This window comes from Nicotiana tabacum, chromosome 4 (assembly GCF_000715075.1).
Source record: "Nicotiana tabacum cultivar K326 chromosome 4, ASM71507v2, whole genome shotgun sequence".
Taxonomy (NCBI): Eukaryota; Viridiplantae; Streptophyta; class Magnoliopsida; order Solanales; family Solanaceae; genus Nicotiana; species Nicotiana tabacum.
In genome coordinates this window covers 15,013,341-15,027,742 of record NC_134083.1, presented here as the reverse complement: position 1 = coordinate 15,027,742, position 14,402 = coordinate 15,013,341, and positions in this window count along the sequence as shown.

Sequence of the window (14,402 nt, the reverse complement as noted above, 5' to 3'; positions counted from 1 at the left end):
TGAGTGTTGTTATGCTAATGGGGCACATGCCTTTTGGCCCATTTGGGCGGTGTAATGTGGATTTGAACAAAGGGGGTGACTCTCGAGAAAGTTCTAATGGATTCGAGATTAATATGAAACAATTGAGAATTTTTGGCGGATTTGTTTATGGCTAAAATATGAGATTTAAGTTGGATGGTGTTGAGACTTGTGGCATTTTTGTATATCATTATGGATTTTATATTTCGGTATCAGGAAGGTGAATGAAACGGCCTTAGACTCAAATAAGGTATTTTCAGAGTGGGTGTTTTGGTTGTGGTATTTATAGGGATAATTATGATATGATGAGACTCTACAGATGTTTTGGTGGCAATATTCTTGGGTTTTGTTGACCTACGTGGTTTGGTCGAGTTAGAGGAATTTAGTTCTGATAGCTTGGTTATGTACAAATGAATTTCAAAATGTTCTTAATGGTTTCTACCATGGGTTGAACCGGATATATTCTACCGATGTAGGGAACGTGTTGTGTATTATGAATTCCTCCTGGAAGGAAGAAAGATGAAGGTTACTGAATGACCGACTATGTAATTTGCCGGTTACCCATAGTTGATAATGAGATTTCCGTGCTTGTCACATGATGGCATGATAGATGCGGTGTGTGGCGCGGGATTAAGATTTACATGTACAAGGTGGCAGTTCATTCTTGAAAGGAAGATCATGAATTTTAGACAGAATGGTCAATTTCAGATAATTAGATGAATGTTATAATTGCTCGGTAATCCCTAAGAAGGGTGCGCATTTCAAAAGGCGCATTGTGTTTTGACTTACAGATGTTCACTGGTTGCAGTACTCACCTGGTTGATAAACTGCTGATATTCAAATTATTGCTATATGGCACGGAGGAATTATGGGAATATTCCTAGTGGGATGATCGTGCATGAAGGATGTGATAGCCATGCAAGTGCTGGAGTTGTGATCAGTTACGATGGTTCATGTGTACTTATTTGATTTCTCCTGTATGTTATGCTTGAATTAAAGGCCTGTGACCATGCCAGGCGGATTATGTTATTGGCACGTGAGTTGTCCGTGCGGATCCATATACTAATATTATTGGTACGGGAGTTGTCCGTGCGGGTCCAGATATTGATACTATAGCACGTGAGTTGTCCGTGCGAGTGATGTTAATGTGAGCTCTAGAAGAGCTGGTTACTATTATTAAATTTGTGTGTCTTGGTTCTACTATATATAATGAGCTTATAGTATCACAGTTGTGACTCTGAGTTATATTGCATTTAAGGTTTATTCTTTTCTCTATTCTTTTAATCTTATTTCATGTGATTTTATTTATTTGCCTTTAAACTTTATAAATAATAATGTAAATTAGTCCTTAAATGCTATATACTTAATCATGTTTATGAAAATATGGTATTCAAACTTGCTTTAAAGTTGGAAAGATTTGGACCTTAATAAATTTGGGCTTCAATTGTTGGATCGTAGGATATTGGTAGATGATGGTTTATTTATTCAAATATCTAAAATCATACACTTCTTCCACAAGTAATTCCATAATTTATGACCTTACAATAATCTCAAAAATATAGGAAGAATAATGAACACCGATAGAGTGCTTTAGGCATGCCTTTAATTAGTTTATCGCGATTATGTATACGTTCGCGTGGCATAATTGTGATTTCCAAAAATAAAACCGAAGTATGTGTTAACTTTGGCCAAAACAATCTTAATAATAAAGTGCTATTAATTGTGTACACGTACGCGTGACATGATTTTGGCACAATAAATAAAACAAATTCACACACGTGATTCGTTTCAAAGATAATTCCATATTTTAATAATTAAAAGCGGATAGATAAATTATGAAAACCAATAAATCGCAGTTTATCCAAAATTAATTCAAGCCAAATGTAGTCAATAAAGCGACTGTGCTAGAACCACGTGACTCGAGGAATGCCTTACACCTTCTCCCCGGTCAATAGAATTCCTTACCCGGACTTTATTTTGCAGACCAATAATAATAGAGTCAAATCTTTCTTTGACTATGGATTCAAATAAAAGGTGACTTGGAACACCAAAAAAAAAAAATCAATTCCAAGTGGCGGCTCTGTAAATAAAATAATCCTTACTCAAATTTATCACTTTAATTGGAAAAATTTTTTAACCCATAATAATCCATAATACATATCTTTTTGGGGGGTAGAAAAGGGGTGTGACAGGATTTACACCATGTTTATTATTATTATTATTTGAAGTTGTGGTCAAGTCGCGCGAAACGCACACTCAAATTTGGGATTGTACATCATGACAATATCAAGGGAACCGTACTTATAGTCATGATGATTTATTATTAATCGCGCCTAAAGCAAGCTAGTATGTTCAAAATTATTTTCCTATCAAACACCGAAGGCCCTTAATCTTTTCACCTAAGCCCACATGAATGCTTTAAACAACTTAGGCCCAAGTTCTCTTTTAAGACTAATTGACCATACATCTTAGCAATTTCTATGACTAAACAAATGGAACAGTAAACCAACGTGAACTAAAAACTAACATGGGAAAACAAACTATTTCTCTAAAGCACACACACTTTCAGAAATTAAATTAGATTTAAAAAAAATGAGAAAACATAATGGGAAGGGAAATTTTATTAAAAGGAGCGACAGTCATGAAAGAAAAACAAAGTTATCATGGCTATGGGTTTTTTCCACAAGAAATGAAACAATTTCTGTTCCAATTTATTATTTTTAACTATCCAAACAAACGTTTTACTAAAAAAGAAAAAGCATTAAGATTCATTCCCTAACTGGCATCACAAATTATTTGCATATAAATCCACAAAGAAAGCAAGCAATTTGAGAACAAACCGGCGTTAAAATAAAATCTTATCTCATGAGCCATAATAGTCCCACATAGTCCTTTATATCATCGCAGCAATCATCATAAAATAAATTTAAACAAACACATGCTAGCCAAAAATCCCATAAGAATAATAGAATCAAAGCAAATAAAACTATCTCATCAGTCGACAAAACGAAGCAACTTAAAAGTTGAGAAGAATGGCGGCCCGTCCATAAAGCGGGTAAAGTAATTGCTTTAGGCTCCACATTTATGGGGGGCCCATTTTTTGGTTATATTTATATTATATTTATAAATTAAAAAAAAATAAAATGTTGGTTATATCTATATTATATTTATAAATTAAAAAAAATATAAAATGAAACGGAAAGTTTGAACACAAATTTGAGATAGTGGACCACAAGTCCACAACTTTCTCAAACAAAACTTTGTTGAGCAAAGTGAAGACAAGTAGACAACGTGTGCACTATGCACTAATAGCTATGCCACTATATTATATTTTATATTTTGTTCTTACTCCATTTTATACTTTGTTCTTACTTTGTTCAATAGCCAATATTATCGTGGAGCTGCTGAAGTGAGGACAATGTGACTAACTGACTTTGTCGAGCAAAGTGAAGAACACTATACCACTATATTATATTTTATATTTTGTTCTTCAATTAATCACACTCCATTCAGGGGCGGCCTAAAGCCAAATTTTAATGAGGGGCCTTAATGTTTTAATTTTTTTATTATTATTTGAAGTTAATTTTTTTAACTTTTTTAGATGCAAAGTTACTAATAATTTTCTTATAATCAATTTCTCCTAATAAGTCTTTCTCAATTAACAATATAGCTAACTCATTTAATCTCTCTTGAGACATTGTTGATCTTAGGTAAGATTTTATCAATTTTAATTTTGAAAAGCTTCTTTCCGCTGAAGCAACGGTAACTGGAATTGTTAACATTATTCTATAAGCAATATAGGCATTTGGAAAAGAATCAAGTCTCTTTATTTGATTGAGTATATCGATTAAACTATTATCTTCTACTTGTACTATTTTCCTTAATACTTTCAACTCAGAAAATAAATCTAAACCATCAATATCGGATTGATTATTATGCTTTAAGAAAAATTCAAGATTAAGGCAATATGTTTTTAAATTTCCATCATTTAGTGATCTTAGTTTTTTACCACTAAATAGAAAATCAAAAATATTTTCATATGCTTCAAATTGTTCAAATCTATTTTGAAGTGAAAAAATAGCCTTGTCTACTATGTATAAAAAGTAATCAACTCTAAAGGACTCTTCAAGAGACTTTGAGATTTCATTATCAACATTCTCATCCAATTTTTTCTTCCTAGATATCACATGTTTCTTATAAAATTCGGGTTCGATATTCATTTCAAATGCAATTTCCTTGGCAGAAATCATAGCAGTTACAAATCTTTCTTCTCTATATTTGTTAAAAAAAAGAAATCAAACCTTTTAATTGATTTATGGCAACATCAATATGCATGTCTTTTGATTGCATACTTTTGCTAATTGAATTAACAACAAATAGTATATCATACCAAATAGTCATACCCAATAAAAATTCAAAATTTTCGAGTTCATATGTTACTAAGGAATTAGCTTCACTTTTAGTTTTTGGATCATCACTAATTTCAATAAAGCGTCTCTTATTTGTGGAGTTTGAAATCTTATTGCTTTAATACTTTCAATACGACTTTCCCAACGAGTTTGTGACAATGATTTAAGAGTTAGACTAGGTACACTATCCTTTAATACTTTCCATCGCTTAGTAGAAGATAAAAATAGTGGATATATACGTTGTACCACTCCAAAAAATAATATAGCTTTTGTACAAGAATTAGCCATATCACAAAGTAACAAATTTAGATTATGACAACCACATGGTGTATAAAATGATCTAGGATTTATATCAAGAAGTCTTTTTTGCACTCCTTGATGTTTTTCTTTCATATTTGACCCATTATCATATCCTTGCCCTCTTAAATTATCAATATCAAGTCCAATATTTTTTATTTCATCTATAATAACTTCAAAAAGACCTTTTCCGCTTGTATCATATACTTTTAAAAATTCTAAAAAATAATCATTAATTTTTATTGGAGTTGCCGAAATATCCACACTCCGCAGTATAAAAGACATTTGTTCTTGATGACTTGTATCTGGAGTGCAATCAAGTATGCTAGAGAAATATTTTGCTTCTATAATTTTATTCTTAATTTCACTTGTCAATAAGTTTATCAATTCATTTTGTATTCTATGCCCAAGGTAATGACTATGAATTTCATCGTGCTTAATTCATCGAATATGTTCTTGCATGACGGGGTCAAATTCTGCAATCATTTCAATTAAACTTAAAAAATTTCCATTATTCTCTTGATATATCTTTTCATTTTTTCCTCTAAATGCTAAATTATTTTTTCCAAGAGTTTTGATCACGGCAATAATTCTTGACAATATATTTTTTCAATGCTCTCTATCTTTATTGATTTGTTCAAGAACATCTTTATCGAATGTTTTATCTTTTTGCAGTCTTATTTCTAAATCAATTCATGCAACCATGTTAATAATATGTTCATTTATTGTTTTATGAGTTTTGATGGAAACAGGCACACCATGCAACCGAACAATCTTCTGGATATAAATCTGGGCCAATCTCTTTGAAGAGTACGTGGTCACAACCGGAATGAAGTGTGCCGACTTGGTCAACCTGTCAACAATGACCTAAACTGCATCAAACTTTCGCAAGGTCCGCGGCAACCCAACTACGAATTTCATAGTAATGCGCTCCCATTTCCACTCAGGTATAGTCATCTCCTGGAGTAGGCCACCTGGCCTCTGATACTCATACTTAACCTGCTGACAATTTAGACATCTCGCCACATACTCAACTATGTCCTTCTTCATCTGTCGTCACCAATAATGCTGCCTCAGGTCGCGGTACATCTTCGTAGCACCTAGATGAATAGAATACCAAGAACTATGTGCCTCCTCTAGAATCTTCTCCCTCAAGCCATCAACATTACGAACACATAGGCGACCCGAGAGTTGCAGAACACCATCCTCACCGAGAGTAACCTCTTTGGCACCACCCTATAGTACCGTCTCTCTGAGAACCAACAAGTGCGGATCATCAAACTGGCAAGCCTTGATCTAATCGAATATTGAAGACTGAGCAACGACGCATGCAAGAACTCAGTTGGGCTCTGAAATATCCAACCTCACAAGTCTGTTAGCCAAGGACTGAATGTCTGAAGCTAATGGCCTCTCCTCTGCTGAAATGAAGGCCAAACTGCCCATACTCTCCGACTTTTTGCTCAAGGCATCCGCAATTACATTAGCCTTGCTCGGATGATAAAGGATGGTAATATCATAATCCTTTATTAACTCTAGCCACTTGTGCTGCCTCAAATTGAGATCCCTCTGATTGAACAAATGCTGCAAGCTGCGATGATTGGTGTAAACCTCATAGTACACCCCATAAAGATAGTGCCTCCAGATCTTAAGTGCATGGACAATTGCAGGCAACTACAAATCGTGTACCGGGTAATTCTTCTCGTTGGGCTTCAGCTGGCGTGAAGCATATGCAATAACTCGCCGCTCTTGCATCTGTACAAAACCCAAACCAACACGTGTAGCATCGTAACACACATTATACATCCCTAAACCGGAAGGCAACACCAACACTGGTGCTGAAGTCAACGCGGTCTGGAGCTTCTGAAAGCTCGCCTCATAATCATCGGACCATCGGAACGGAGCACCCTTCTAGGTCAATCTAGTCAAAGGTGCTGTGATAGATGAGAAGCCCTCCACAAACTAACCCCAAGAAGCTCTTGATCTCAGTCACTGTGGTAGGACGAGGCCAACTCTAAACTGCCTCAATCTTCTTGGGATCAACCTTAATACCCTCGCCTGATACAACATGCCCCAAGAATGCTACAGAATCTAGCCAAAAATCACACTTGGAGAACTTAGCATATAACTTTTGTTCCCGCAAGGTCTGAAGCACCACCCTCAAATGTTGCTCGTGCTCCTCCATGCTACGTGAGTAGATCAAAATGTCATCAATGAATACAATGACAAATGAATCAATGTATAGCCTGAACACCTAGTTCATCAAATCCATAAATGCCGTTGGAGCGTTGCCAAATGACATCACTAGAACCTCATAATGGCCATATCTAGTCCGTAAAGCCGTCTTAGGAACATCCGAATCCCGAATCTTCAATTGATGGTACCCCGATCTCAAGTAAATCTTTGAGATCACCCCGGCACCCTGCAACTGTTCAAACAAATCATCAATACGAGGAAACGGGTACTTGTTCTTGATGGTAACCTTGTTCAACTGGCGGTAATCAATGCACATCCATATAATCCCATCTTTCTTCTTTACAAATAACACTAGTGCACCCCAAGGCGATATACTCGGTCTGACGAGCCCCTTTGCTAGCAACTCCTCAAGCTGTTCCTTCAACTCCTTTAACTCTTTCGGAGCCATGCGATACGGTGAGATAGATATAGGTTGGGTACTAGGAGCCAAATCAATACAAAAATCGATATCACGATCCGGTGGCATGCTTGGAAGATCAAAAGGAAACACATCGGAGAACTCCCGTACCACGGGCACTGAATCAATCGCCGGAGTCTCTGTGGTAGTATCCCAAACATAGGCCAGATAAGCCAAACAACCCTTCTCGACCATGTGTCGATCCTTCATAAAAGAAATAACCCGACTAGATGTACTGACAGACGAACCCTTCCACTCTAATCTAGGCAACTCTGGCATCGCCAAGGTAACAGTCTTGGCATGGCAATCAAGGATGGCATGATACGGAGATAACCAGTCAATGCCCAGGATGACCTCAAAGTCGATCATATCAAGCAACAGAAGATTTGTTCTATTCTCATAACCACATAATATAACAATGCAGGACCGGTAGATCCGATCCATAACCACATAATCGCCCGCAGGAGTGGACACATAAAAGGAGTACCTAAGGAATCACAAGGAACACTTAGGAAATGAGCAAATAGAGATGAAACATATGAATATGTAGATCCTGGGTCAAATAGTACTGAAGCATCCCACCGCAGACAGAAATAATACCTGTGATCTCGACATCTGAGGCCACTGCATCTGGTCAGGCCAGAAAAGCATAGAACCTAGTTGGAGCGCCACCTAACTGGCCTCTACCCGACTGGCCTCCACCTGTAGGACGGCCCCTACCCACCTGCCCTCTGCCTCTGGGCGGCCGGACGGCTGGTGGGGCAGCTGGTGCTGTAATCATAAGTTGCTGACCCTGCTGCACTGCCTTGCCCCGAAGCCTGGGGAAGAACTTCCGCATATGACTGAGATTCCTGCACTCGAACCAACCTCTCGGTATGGTGAGCTGCTGACCTGAGTCTGACCTTGATGGCCTGAATACCCACTGGAGGAACCCTGAATAACTGGTGGGCGGTATGAACTCTCTGGCATGGCGCTGAAATAGGATCGCACTGGAGCACCCTGAGGAGGTGGAGGTGCTGGATATATGAGCCTGCTAGACTGACCCTTCACAAACTGGCCTCTACCCCCAGTCGGGGCACCTCTGAACTCTCCCGAATACCGAAACTGTTTATCCCTCGTTGCCTGATCCCGGCTTCGCTGACATACACCCTCGATCCTCTGAGCTATCTCTACAACTAGCCCATAAGAAGTCCCCATCTCAACATCCAAGCCATGGTGGCCTAAATGCAGTGTGCAAACCTGCAACAAACCTCTGCACTTTCTCTATATCGGTGGGAATGATCATAAGTGCATGGCGACACAACTCAGAGAACCTCGCCTCATAGTCGGTCACTAACATCTGAACTTGCTGGAGCTGCTCGAACTGAAACCGTAACTCTTCCCTCTGAGAGAGTGGAATATACCTGTCCAGAAAAATACGGTTAAACCGGTCCCAAGTCATGGGAGGAGAATCTGCTGGTCTGCCGAGAAGATATGACTGCCACCACCTACGGGCCCTACCCTCCAGCTGGAAAGTAGTAAAACCTACCCCATGGGACTCCAATATCCTCATGTTGTGCAGTCTGTCCCTACACCGATCAATAAAGTCCTGGGGGTCCTCATTTCATTTACCTCCGAAGACAGGGGGATGAAGCCTAGTCCATCTGTCCAATAGCTTAACTTGTGAGACCTACGTGAACCTAGTGCTCTTATACTATATTGTCAGCCCAATTCTCCTATAGGCCGTGATGGCACCCAACGTTAACGCTAGGCAAGCCAACAGTGAATTAAACCATATCATTTCTCTTTTAATAAGTTTCCAAGTGATTAGATTCCATTAATTAAAAGGTTAAGAAACCGCAAATTTGTAAATAAATAGACGAAAGCAGCTAAGTGCAATCATAACCATAGAATAATCCAAAAACCATATGTCTACTAGTGTGTGTGCCAAGACATGGTGTCACAAGTATATGAGCACTAATAGATTATACAAAACTCCAGCCACTGTCTAAAAAGAAAATAGACAGAAATAAATGTAAAAGAGAGACTCTAGGTGCTGCGGAACGGCTCAGGAAGCAGCTCACCACTAGGCCTCGGGATATCTGGGATACGCGCTGGTAGGACTGCAAGATGCACCTGCATAAGATCCTGCACGATTAGTGCAGAAGTATAGCGTGAGTACATAAATAACATGTACCCAGTAAGTATATAGTCTAACCTCGAAGAAGTAGTGATGCGGGGTCAACTTCGACACTTACTATGGGCTAAAAATATGAATACGGAAATTCTAAATAAACATGAGTTATGTAAATTATAGTAATAATTCCTTGACAAGCATGAGCAAATGATTCTTTCACAAAGTAATAATTTCCAAATAAATTTTCGCCATTTATAAGGGTAACCCACTAAGCCACAAAATAATATCAAGTATGATTAGACTCCGAGTATTATTAGTACGATTTATGCCGAGATCATACGACCCGATCCAGAATAACGAGTACACTGCTGAGGGACGTGTGGCACGATCTATAGATGCATCTATCTACTTCCGAGGTATTCAGACCGCTCCACAAGAAGAGATTATACTTTATAAGCATTTGACTTAAACGTTATAACAAGGCTAACACACAATGTAATAAAATTCCCATTTAATGGTCAAGTAATCTGCTAAAATTCAAGTAAGTTAAATTCGGTCGTTTACAATTCCTCTAACAAGTTCTAATATAATTTGGGCACTTACATTAAAAAATAGGGTGCAAACATTACAAATAATTCATGATTTGGGTCCTAAGCTACCCGGAAATAAGCATGAATAGTAGCTACGCACGGACTCTAGTCATCTCGTGCGTATGTAGCCCCTACAATTAGAAGAAATTTATTAATTTAAATCACCTATGGGGTAAATTCCCTCTACAAGGTTAGATAAGAGACTTACCTCGTATCAAAGCTCACTTTCCGGCCTCAAATGTACTCTAGAGCCTCAACTATGTGCCGAACAATACGAAACTAGTCAAATGTTGTACAAATCAATCAATATGTGTTCAAAAGTCCGTATTCTAACTATTAGAGTGCTCACTAACCCTAATCGAAAGATTCCTAAAATTCACCCCCGGATCCACGTGCCCAGATTTCAGAAATTTTTGAAGATAAATGTTATCTATAACCTCACGAATTCAAATATATAATTTTCACTCAATTCCATAACCATTTTCGTGGTTAAATCCCATTTTCATCAAAACCTAGGTTTTTTTTCATCTAAACCCATAATTTTTAAAAATTTACATGTTAAAATTTACCCTTAATCTATGTATTTAACTTACATTAGATAGAATTTACTTACCTCCAAGTTGCTAGGTGAATACTCCTCGCAGATGCGGTCTTCCCTTGGCTGGCCTAAATCTGCATCTGCGGAAAGAGGGTCGCTTCTGCGATGTTGCATTTGCGGCAGGTAAGACGCACCTGCGCAAGTCCCGCTTTTGCAGTCCCTTGACCGTCTCTGCGGTAGCCTTGCCCGCATCTGCGGTTTCTGGCTTCTCGATGATGGGCCGCTTCACCGACTGTTGGCTCACTTCTGCGAGTTCGCACCTGCGGCTGGCCCTCCGCAGGTGCGGTTACACCAGAAGCTGGGTACTTCAGCTATTCACCCATGGCTAAGCGAGCTCCACGTATCGTCCGAATGGCATCCGGGGCCCCCAAGGCCACGTCCAAACATATAAACAAGTTGGAAATCATAAAACGGACTCGCTTGCACCTTCGGAACGCGGAAAATAACATTAAAACTAAGAATCACACCCCAAACTAAATTGAATCAACTTATGATCTATAAGTTTTTCCAACTTACTCCGAACGCGCCGAAATATACTTAAACTACTCGGAATGATACCAAAATTTGCGTGCAAGTATTAAATCACCATACAAAACTATTCCCGCTCGAAATCCCAAACGGGCCTCGATAACACCAAAACCTACTCCAAACCAAATTTAAAGAACTTTTAAACGTTCAATAAGCAAACTTTCAACCTTAAGCGCTGAAACGTCCCAGGTCATCCAAAACCCAATCTAAACATACGCCCAAGTCCAAAATCATCATACGAACTTATTGGAACCATCAAATCTCGGTTCCGGGGTCCTTTACTCAAAATGTTGACCAAAGTCAAACTTAGCATTTTAAGAGCCAACTAAGGAACTAAGCGTTCCGATTTCAACCCGAACCCTTCTAAATTCCGAACTAGCCATCCCCACAAGTCATAAAATAGTAAAAGCACATACCGGGAGTCTTATTTAGGGGAACGGGGACCTAGAAAATAAAATGACTGGTCGGGCCGTTACATACATGGTTGCTTTTGTTTTTGGTTTAAAAGCATATGGCGGTACTGTTGTTGGTTAAAAGCTGAAGAGTAAATAAGTTATCATGTATTATGGTACATTGGAAGCTTATATTTTAGGACTAGAGTGGCTGAAAGTATATTTTCCTCCGTGCTTTTGACATTTTAGCTGGTTTGGACTGTCCTTGCCCTTTTGGACAGACTTTTATCTCATAAAAGTAAGTCTTTTAGGCAGATATTTGGTAGCAAAAGTTAGTCCTTTTTGGACAGAATTTTGATTTCTCTTGGTAAACCAAAATCTGTCCAAAAGGTGCTTTAATTTCCTACTTAAGAGCTCATTCTCATAGACTCTAGGACGGAGAATACATAATCTTTACACTCTAAAAAAGACACAACAAAAAAGAGAGTAAAAAAGCATTAGCTGAACAACAAAGTAAGCTGAAAAACTGAAAGTTTGTGAGTGATTCTTCTGAAAGCTAATACCTTGTAAAAAAATAACTTAAGCTCTTAAGGTTAGCTGAATTCCTTCTTCCTTTTGTGAGTCACTGAACTTCTGGTTTGGGTTTCTAGGTCACTTCACGTTTAAAAGGTTGTTGTTTGGTTGTTGATTTGTTGCTGGTTGTTGCTGTTTTTCTACTGCTATTTCTGCTGATGTTTCACTGTTGTATTGTATTTTAGCCCTTCAGGTAACCTACTATTCTCTGTAATGTAGTTTTAGCACTATGAATGATAGACATTGAATGCTTCAAGTTGGATACATGTTTCTTCAAACCTGTTATGTTATGGCCTGATCTATTTTAATGACTGTTTGACATCATAGACTGAATCAGATGTGTTTCTACTGCTGTGCATGAATGTTAATTTGTTACTATGGTTGGAAATTGGTGCTAAAACAGTGAAGAGTAATAGTAGCATATCGTCTCCAAGTCCTTAAAGCATGACCTCAAGAGTGGAGTAATCTTTGGTTTTCTTTCGTCTCTTTAGTTGAATTCCTAAGAGCTGTTCTCGTTGGTGCTATTTGTTCTACACAGCAGCATGCACCTTCTAAAGGTGACCTCTTTGAGTCAAAATTTATCGGGAGCTAATGTAGTAGTAATTCTATAAAAAAACCTCTACTCTAGATAATGTTCTAGAACAAGTGGCACAAAATTTGTTAACATTCTGCATGTTAAGAGTTCTTCCTTATAGTTAATTTCCTTGAATGGAAGCTCTTTTTAAAAAAAAAATAGAATTCATGTTTTAGCTTGAAAGGTTTGTGTATCTCTAATTGATATATCTAGTTAAAAGGAAAACTTATTTGATACATTAAGCCGAGTCAAATTAGATTTTTTTTTTTTAGTTTCTTTAACTTAGTTTTGTTTTTTGGAATAAAGATATTTCTAATCAAATTAAAAGTGTCAAAGAAAAGGAAGCTTCTTTTTACTGCATCTTTGGTACAAAGAATCATATTAGCTAAATTCATATTTGTTTAAGAAAAAAATCATATTGTTTCTTTTCTTAAGGTTCTGGACTCGGTTTTGTTAGTCATGTGGGGTAGTAATTACTTTTCTTCTTTTTTTCCCGTCAGTTTTGGGGACTTGCGAATTGTTTCAAAGGCCGAGTTAATTAGTTGGCTTTGAATCTGCTTAAAGATATCGTGTAGCGTTTTTGTAAAAACCTTCTGTCTAAATTCTTGGTCATAGAAATAATCTGTTCATATCCTTTTGTATGTATTTTTAAGATGCTTCATCTTATATTAGTATATTATTACTTTTTATCGGCTTTTTATTAGTTACAAAATATGATTTTTGTCTTCAATCATTAGTCTTTAACCAGCAGGGGATAGCAATTGGGTTATGAATAAGTGTTGGATTTAAGGAAAATGTAAAGAGTTATGGGTCAAATAAATTCTAGTAGCCCAACAGCTCTAAAATCCACCTCAGCCCATTCCTGAGAACTTTACATAACTGTCACAATTTAAAAGAAATATAACAAATTCGTAGCATGAAATTCAATATTACAGTTGTAGCACACATTTTCATTAAAATAGGAATATTAATTATTAATCTCTAAATATAAGCAATTTGAATGGAAAGTCAATAATTCTTTGTACAAAAATCATGCATTTTTTCTCTTTATCTATTAGCTTTCCTTCTTTTTCTTCCAGCTTGTTTGGATGGTTGTTTCACATCGTTTCATAATATATCGTATTGTATTGTATTGTATTGTATTGTATTGTATTGTATTGTATTGTACTGTATCGTTTGATGAATACAATATTTGGATAGATTGTATCGTTTGTCGTTGTTTCATGATATCATGCACCATCAATATAAAAAATAAATTTGCAATATTATAAAGAAAAATTATAATATGGGGTAAATTTATTATATAAAAAGGTAGAGTAAATTATAAAATAAAATTATTTAATAATAGTGAAGGGTGAGATGAGAGAAAAAGACAAGATAACGACGCAACCACACTAAATCGGTCGTTATATAAAGTGGCACATTTCGTCGTTACGTAACGACGGATTTAACGATATGATATAATAAAATTTAAGTAACAACAAAAATAAACATCATATTTAAAGTAACAATACGATACAATACAATGGGTAACGACCATCCAAACAAGTTGTATCTTCTTGATTTTATTTTCTGCCGAAGCCAATATATTTTCTAAATTTGTTCCATTAGTTTTCTTTTTAATTATCTTTCTTAAGTTTTTCTCTTCCTTCTTTCT